Source organism: Notothenia coriiceps, unplaced genomic scaffold (genome assembly GCF_000735185.1).
Source record: "Notothenia coriiceps isolate Sejong01 unplaced genomic scaffold, NC01 NC01_scaffold00036551, whole genome shotgun sequence".
NCBI lineage: Eukaryota > Metazoa > Chordata > Actinopteri > Perciformes > Nototheniidae > Notothenia > Notothenia coriiceps.
Genome location: NW_011369252.1, coordinates 12107 through 19722, shown reverse-complemented (window position 1 = coordinate 19722; position 7616 = coordinate 12107).

The window sequence follows — 7616 nt, the reverse complement described above, 5'->3', positions numbered from 1 at the left end:
GTGTGTGTGTGTGTGTGTGTGTGTGTGTGTGTGTGTGTGTGTGTGTGTGTGTGTGTGTGTGTGTGTGTGTGTGTGTGTGTGTGTGGGATGCTAAATCAATCTGGTGTGCTACCTGTGTGCCAAAATAATCTTTCCTGCTTTAGTTTCTGATAATACATAATCTCTGAAACAGATGAAAAATGACTGAAAAATGACTTCAACCAAAACCTTGTTGTACTTGTTGCAACACCAGTCTGTGTTAATAAATATAAAAAAGTGTAAATAAATTAAAAGGGACATATTGATTTAGTATGGTAGCGGCTGAGACTGGCTTCTTCTTCAGACCTCTTTGAGGTGTTATTGCCAATTAGATAACTTTTTAGTTTCCATGGAAACCATTTTTTCTCTTCTTTGTGTACTTTCTCGCGCGTATAAATACACTCTACATCCCCCCACATTGTTTATTTTTATACCGCCTTTTCCTTAAAGATTCATGAGACAACAGGTGGGTGTTGCATCGCGTAGGGGTGGCATGGGGGTACAGTAATATAGGAGCATTGTGGGCAGGGGTCAGAGGTCAGGGGATTAACTAGTTGGGAATAAGTGGGCTGGCAATAATAACTCCCGGCTGATGGTACACAGTGTCCTCCGTGCAACACGTCTGAACAAAAGTTGTTACTGATGTGTTGGTGAGGGTAGCGCTTCTATGATTCATGTACACAAGTTTTACAATCAAATGAGGTGGCACTTGCGAAATGAATGTGGGTTGCACAAATTATAGTACAATAATGTAAAAAACAATACATTTGACTGCAGATCTGTGTTTCAGCAGGCTTCCTGTGCAGCCACACTTTAAATGTCAAAGTATCTAATAAAAAAGCCTCTAATTAGAGATTGTAAAGTTGCTAATTGGGACATTTTGAGATAAAGGAAAGACTTTCCTACTGCCAACTCGGCCATCTGGTTATAGAAATAGCTCTGATCTTGGTGGCAGTGAGATATTAATGCATTTATGTGGCTAGCTGCAGGCACTCCTGTATTTTTGTCTCAATTCGGACTATCCATCACTTCTTCTCATCACAGGTAAAAAGTGCACAGAGACATGAAGGCCTACAGAATAATTAATCACAGAGCAAACCTTATTAAAGAGGTCAATAACAGAAAGACCCTTAACAATACAGTAAATGACTATTCCCTTTAGCCCATTTTAAACGTGATGAGCCGATAATGTGGGAGCTATTTTCTGTTGTGTGGGCCGTCTCTGTGGCTCTCTTAATGACTCCCCCTCATGTGCCATGTGAGCCAGTTTACTCAGAAGCAGGCGGACGACTCACTTCCACTGTGAGCACTGATCCAGGTCAATATGTTTCTAGAAAAGCAGGTCGAAGATGGCGAGCAAGGAATGGGGTGAACACATCTGCTCTAACTGTAAACCGTGTTGATCTGTACATATAAATACCAATATGCACTTTAATTGTTTTGTGTGATTGGTTTTTGTACTCACTCACAATCTGTGATTTCTCCTTGAGGCTTTGTGTCACAAAGTGTGGAACATGTTATGAAATTAACAAAGAATACCCCGCACTTTTTGTTGGCAGGTTCAGTTCAAATGGGCGTTGTTAGCTTTACTTTAAATTCTCTCAAAAAAAAGGCTTGCATAACATAAGTATTTTTCTTAACAGACTGTTGTTTGAAATGTGGAAACAATATCGGCGTACTTCAACAACTCTGCACACCATGTTTCTATGTTAAAAACGTTGGAAACATTACACTGATTCTTAGATTAAATGTACATGCATCTGAAAGCTACGGGATACATAGGAGAGTTTTGTGGAATCATTACATATTAAAGTATAATATGTGTTGGCTTGTTGATCTAACAGTGAAAAAGAGGGTTGAAGTATTTTAGTTCAGAAGGTCTCTCTGAACAGGAATGCAAGTCATGATCAATACTTGCCCTGGGTGAGGGCGAGGGTAGGATCAAGGTTAGGGTGTTGGATCAATCTTTGCCCTTTGTTCTGTAATTGCTGATAGGGATTTAATTAATAAACTATTATTGGCTTGATTACAACAGACTTTGTAACAGTATTTGTTTCTTATCAAGTATTTTCATGTTATATGCAGTCTATGGTCTTTTCTAGAGAAAGTGATGCACACAGAGAAACGATCAATAGCATAAAAACCATAAAAGCTGAAAGCTTATCACATGGCATGTGACCTCACGTGTCAATAATTCTCGGAGAGGTGGGCAACATCATTTTCATCGAAGAAACACAGACTGTTATATTATCTCAATTAAAAATAAGACTCTGGTACAGGAGGAAAACAGTAAGTTAAATATCAAGAAGTTGCAACATACAAATCACATGTTCCTATGATTTTTCTGCCATGGATCACAAGATTATTCCACTTTTAATATGAGTTATACCAAACAATAATATGACATGGACTGAAAACAATACAATATTTGACTGCACCAGAAAACCCACTGAGGGTTAAGGATCTGAAAGGAAAAGGCTTGCCTCTCTTTTAAGCATGAAAAGCGACAGTTAAACAAAGTTAATCAATAAAGCTGCAAATTGTAAAAACACAACAGTGAACTAAAAGACGCTAAGGAGTTCAGAGGAGATGCAGGGTTAATAAAAGAATTAAGCTAATCATAAATAAGAAGCTACTTTAAGACATTCATTAAACTTTTAACTTTCCTGTTTGTTTTAAGTTGTGTCAGCTGAACTTTTCTGCCTGCATTTCCATGGATACTGGCTCCACTCTCTCATTATAGCAACGGCTGCCAGAGGAGCTGAATCGAGCAACAGAGAGCATGAGACTCGCAGCAGAAGACAAAAATAGATTTTCCTTAATGGTCATTTTACTTGCCAAACATGTTTAATTATATTCCCACTTCCTGAAGGCTCATTTGAAAGCGGTGCATGACAAAAATGTGACTCGCGTATTTTCAAGACTCACAAAACTGTAATTAATCATCACAAATTGAGCACATGTCGTATGTTTAACACACACACAGAAAAACGCACACACACGTACACACAAATGCACGCACACACACACGACCATGCACAAACACACACACACAGCTCTGTTGAGACAAAAGGCCCCCTCTTGTGGCTCCTTCAAACACGGAAAACCGCCTCAGCACTTTGTCCCCTGCTGGGAATTAACTAAACTCATGATGCCAACAGTTATCAGAGACACACTGTACTTGTTTAAAGAAGTTTGGTGGAGGATAAAAGTTGTGTATTGTAGGCTACTATATTTACTCTGGTCATAATACTATTTTCCAAATTATCCAAACAATCACATATTATGATCATCTGTTGCTTTCTGTATAATTCTGTATTGCATCAGCATTCAAATAATGATTTAATTCATTTAAAATAATTTTTCCAAGACATTGTAATCCTTCTGTTCTCCACTTTTTTTCTCTCCGGTTAGATGCTGCACTGTCAGAGTAACCATCTGTGCAGCAAGCCCACCACCGTCCATAAGACATCTGTCAGGAGGAGCCAGTGCCACATTTCAATTTCTAAAGATAACGATATTTGATAGGACATAGTCACCATATTGGGCCAATGTAAGAACCAATGAGTGTTAGTTTTCTGACAAAGACCCCAACCTCTAGCCTCCATGATCACTCCAGACTATTTCAAACCTTGTGTGTAGAAACTAAGCTAACAATGGATCTTCAGTTGGAAATGAAACCCTTTTCGCTGTGAAAAAGAAGACTTTGAACCACATTCAAAAGGTAGGCCCATAGTACCTTGTCAAATACTGTTATATTTCTATGTGTACCTTGTCATAGATACCGTACGCTGGAGGATTACCTCTATGTAATGGTTACAGAGGTGTAAAGGTATCCCATCAATAGTGGTGTGTGTTTCAGCCATGAGTGCTCCAAAACTCTACTTAAGATATATTGCATTGTAACTGACATGGAGGCATGACTCACTGAGGTCTATTTAAAGAAGATACATCTCAAATATACTTTAAATATACATAGGAATTATTCTTCTTATCTACAATTCAAATATATATCTGAAGAATTAACCTTTAATTTCTTAGAGCCTTCCTAATCATAACTAATAAGAGCTTCATTGTTTTGATGATAGTTGTTATTCATATTATGATTATGGCAAAGAGTCTCCTGGGAAATAACCACAGCAGATATTTTGAAAATGAAGGCTATTTTAGTGCTAAGGTGCCTGGGGATAGCCAGCCAACAGCAGCAGCAGAAGGATAGACATGGCGCCCCCTGCTGAGGACCGCTACTGCCGTCAGTTCCTGCCCAACACCTTTGACCCGTCCCGATGCAGAGCCTGCCTGCGGCCGGATCACATGCACCTGTGTGCGGACACTTCTGCTGCTGCTGCTGCCGCTACTGGTGCTCAGGAGGACGGAGCACAAGAGGAGGTATGTAGGCCTACGTGAAACATTTAATGGCTTTGCGAAATCATTTGTTCAAAGGTTTACATATAAGAATAGTTTCAAAAACGTTAAGGAAAATTAAAAAAGATAAAAAGTGAAAATTAAAAGAGATAATTAACTCACTTCTAGGTATCCTACTAGCTTTTCAACGCAGGTCACTCGTCGTCACTTATGAATGGAGGGCTAACAATTCATGCTAGCTTATATTATGTTTGGACATTTTTCTTTATTTTAAAATAAAGCAACATGCTGGAAAACCAGCAAAATTACTTTTTGGATGTTACTTTCTGGGTTATCCACGCACTTTCAACTTGTTATAATAATAATGGGCCACATGCCACCTTCGATTGCTATTTCTCAGTTAATGCTAGTTAACATGAAATATTGCATTAAGAAAAAGCAGCTATTAACAGTAAAATCAACACACTGTCAGCTCTACAGGTAATGAAAAAAATCCCTGAGTGTCCCAAACATTCAACAAAATGTAAGCTATACTTCTATGAATGTAGGGGTTTTCCTTTTGTAAGTTATGATGTTATTAACCTTCTTCTACAACTACTGGCACCATACATCATATCATGCTAAAAGACATTGAAGATAAATCCCTAAATAATGACATTTGTATTGTTATGATTGTGTATTGCAGGGTAGAGCTATTTGGTTGAGGTTTTAACAGTCATGTTTATGTGACCAGATCTAGTTAAAAACATTTATGAAAACAGGTGCATTATATATTGAGGTCAAAATCTATTGACATTATAAATAACGGGTGTCTTTTAATGACTGAATATGACTGGTGTGTCAAAACGGTCCCACAAGTTGCACACTGAATTGATGAGGTCAACTAATAATACAATCCTCAAGTGAAACGACTGTGGAGGTGGGAGAAGGATAATACATTAAGGTGGCATTTGATTCTGTATCATTAATTAATGAAAGCTCATTACAATCCTCAGGGAATAGGTTGTAATCTAATATACCCAAATGACACATGCAAACATGTCCCCTCATACAAACGACCTACTTTAGTTAAATCCTTCAGTGGACTAAAGTAAAGAAAGTTTTTACTCTGCTGTAGTTACTATAATATAGACTTTCTCTCGATCTGAAAACAAAAGACAACACTTCCAACTCTTTGAACCTGCATCCATGTCAAGAGATCAAGAGCTAAAATGGCTGTAAATGAAGGAGAACTAAAGATCAAGATAAAGATGGGAAAGAAGTTGAGTGGGCGGTTCAGGTAATGCAAAAGCACCAGAGCAATGAAATAATGATGAGCATGACCAGAGACTAGCTTGAGTTACGTCCTGTGCAAACTAAATGTATTGACTTTGCTGGAACGAAGGGAGAGAAAGAAGGAGGGAAGAAAGTGAGCTGCTTAAAGCTTGACAGCAGATTTAGCTGAAAGACAGCGTGAAGTCGCAGTAAGTAAAATAGGTTTTAATCTTTTAACTTTGGAAGATAGTTGGCTATTACTTTATATAGGGTCAGTTTATGTTGGTTTGGGTTGTTTGTTTTTCTTAAAATGAATGGCTTCTAATACAACTGACTGGGCTTTTGTCAGGCTAATACAGTAATGCTGCTTAATAAAATAAAACATTATACATTATACAAGAACGAGATCGCGGGTACAAGCGGCCGAGATGGGTTTTCTCCGCAGGGTGGCTGGTGTCTCCCTTAGGGATAAGGTGAGAAGTTCGGTCATCCGGGAGGGACTCGGAGTTGAACCGCTCCTCCTTCGCGTCGAAAGGAGCCAGTTGAGGTGGTTCGGGCACCTAGTTAGGATGCCACCTGGGCGCCTCCCTAGGGAGGTGTTCCAGGCACGTCCAGCTGGGAAGAGACCAAGGGGTAGACCTAGAACCAGGTGGAGGGATTATATCTCTTCGCTGGCCTGGGAGCGCCTTGGGATCCCCCAGTCAGAGCTGGTTGATGTGGCCAGGGAAAAGAAAGTTTGGGGCTCTCTGCTGGAACTGCTACCTCCGCGACCCGACCACGGATAAGCGGGAGAAGATGGATGGATGGATACATTGTGATAACAAAATCTCAATAAATATTTGATTTACAAGCACAATCAAATTGAACTGTCTATAAACTTCAAGATTCTGATTCTGACAGTTAATGTCTTACATTTTAAATACTCTGAGGTCCAGGGCCAGTTTTAGCGTAGTTACCTGCTAAGTGAATAATAAAAGCATGTAGTAACCCTAACAAGGCATTGTTCTCACTTTAAATCCTGTAGCTGCAAAAAGCCAAGTTAACTGCCAAGAAAAGCTAAATAAAGGTTTAACATAACAACACATGACAGTAAAAATCCATGAATTTGGTTGTAATGCTATTATAAACAAATAGAATACACTCATAAAGCTTTTCTTAAAGTACCTAAGCAGTCGATAAACTGTTAACAAGTTCTTTACAAGTGCCTATCAATGTCTTATAATCGTACTATGAATTGTGTCTTTAATGCTGTTATTAAGGCTTTTATATTCTCCTTAACACATGTTGATGTCAATAACAATAAGCATCGTATTATTACCTATTATCTAACACTTATTACAAGAGCCTAAATAGAAAATGTATATAGAAAATGTTTTTCTGTGCTCCACCGTCCAGGACGCAGATGATGATCCTCGTGCCCTTTCTGAGGTGACCAGCAGAGCCAGTAGTGATGACGTGAGTGGCGTTTGGACCTATGAGTGGAGTCTGGTCCACAGTCTGAGTCCTGAGTGGGAACTCAATATCTGTGACACTGAAATACAATCCAGGTGAGTGTATCCTGTATCCTGATTTAGAAACCATATGTTTTTACGTAGAAGTATGCCTGAGCAGTGAGCACATATACGTGTATACGATGAAACAGCACACTCTCACAGAAAGACACCTGAGTCTGTTGGGTTCCTCTGTGAATATCACTGAATGAGCTGCTTGACTTTAGCTTTCAAGGATCAAACCTTACAGTGCCAATGGTCAAAAAAGATAAAAATAAAATAAATAAATTGTAGTGGAGTATAAGTATAGAAGGCATAGAATGTAAATACTAAACTTTAAAGTTGTACGTAGTACAGTACTTGATTAAATGTAATTTCCAGTACCGAACACTACCGTCTTTTACTTTTTACAATATGTGCAGTTACCAACCAACTTGCCAGAGAGACTGTCTCCAGTAAACATGTTTTCCAACTTCATGTTTGCTCCGG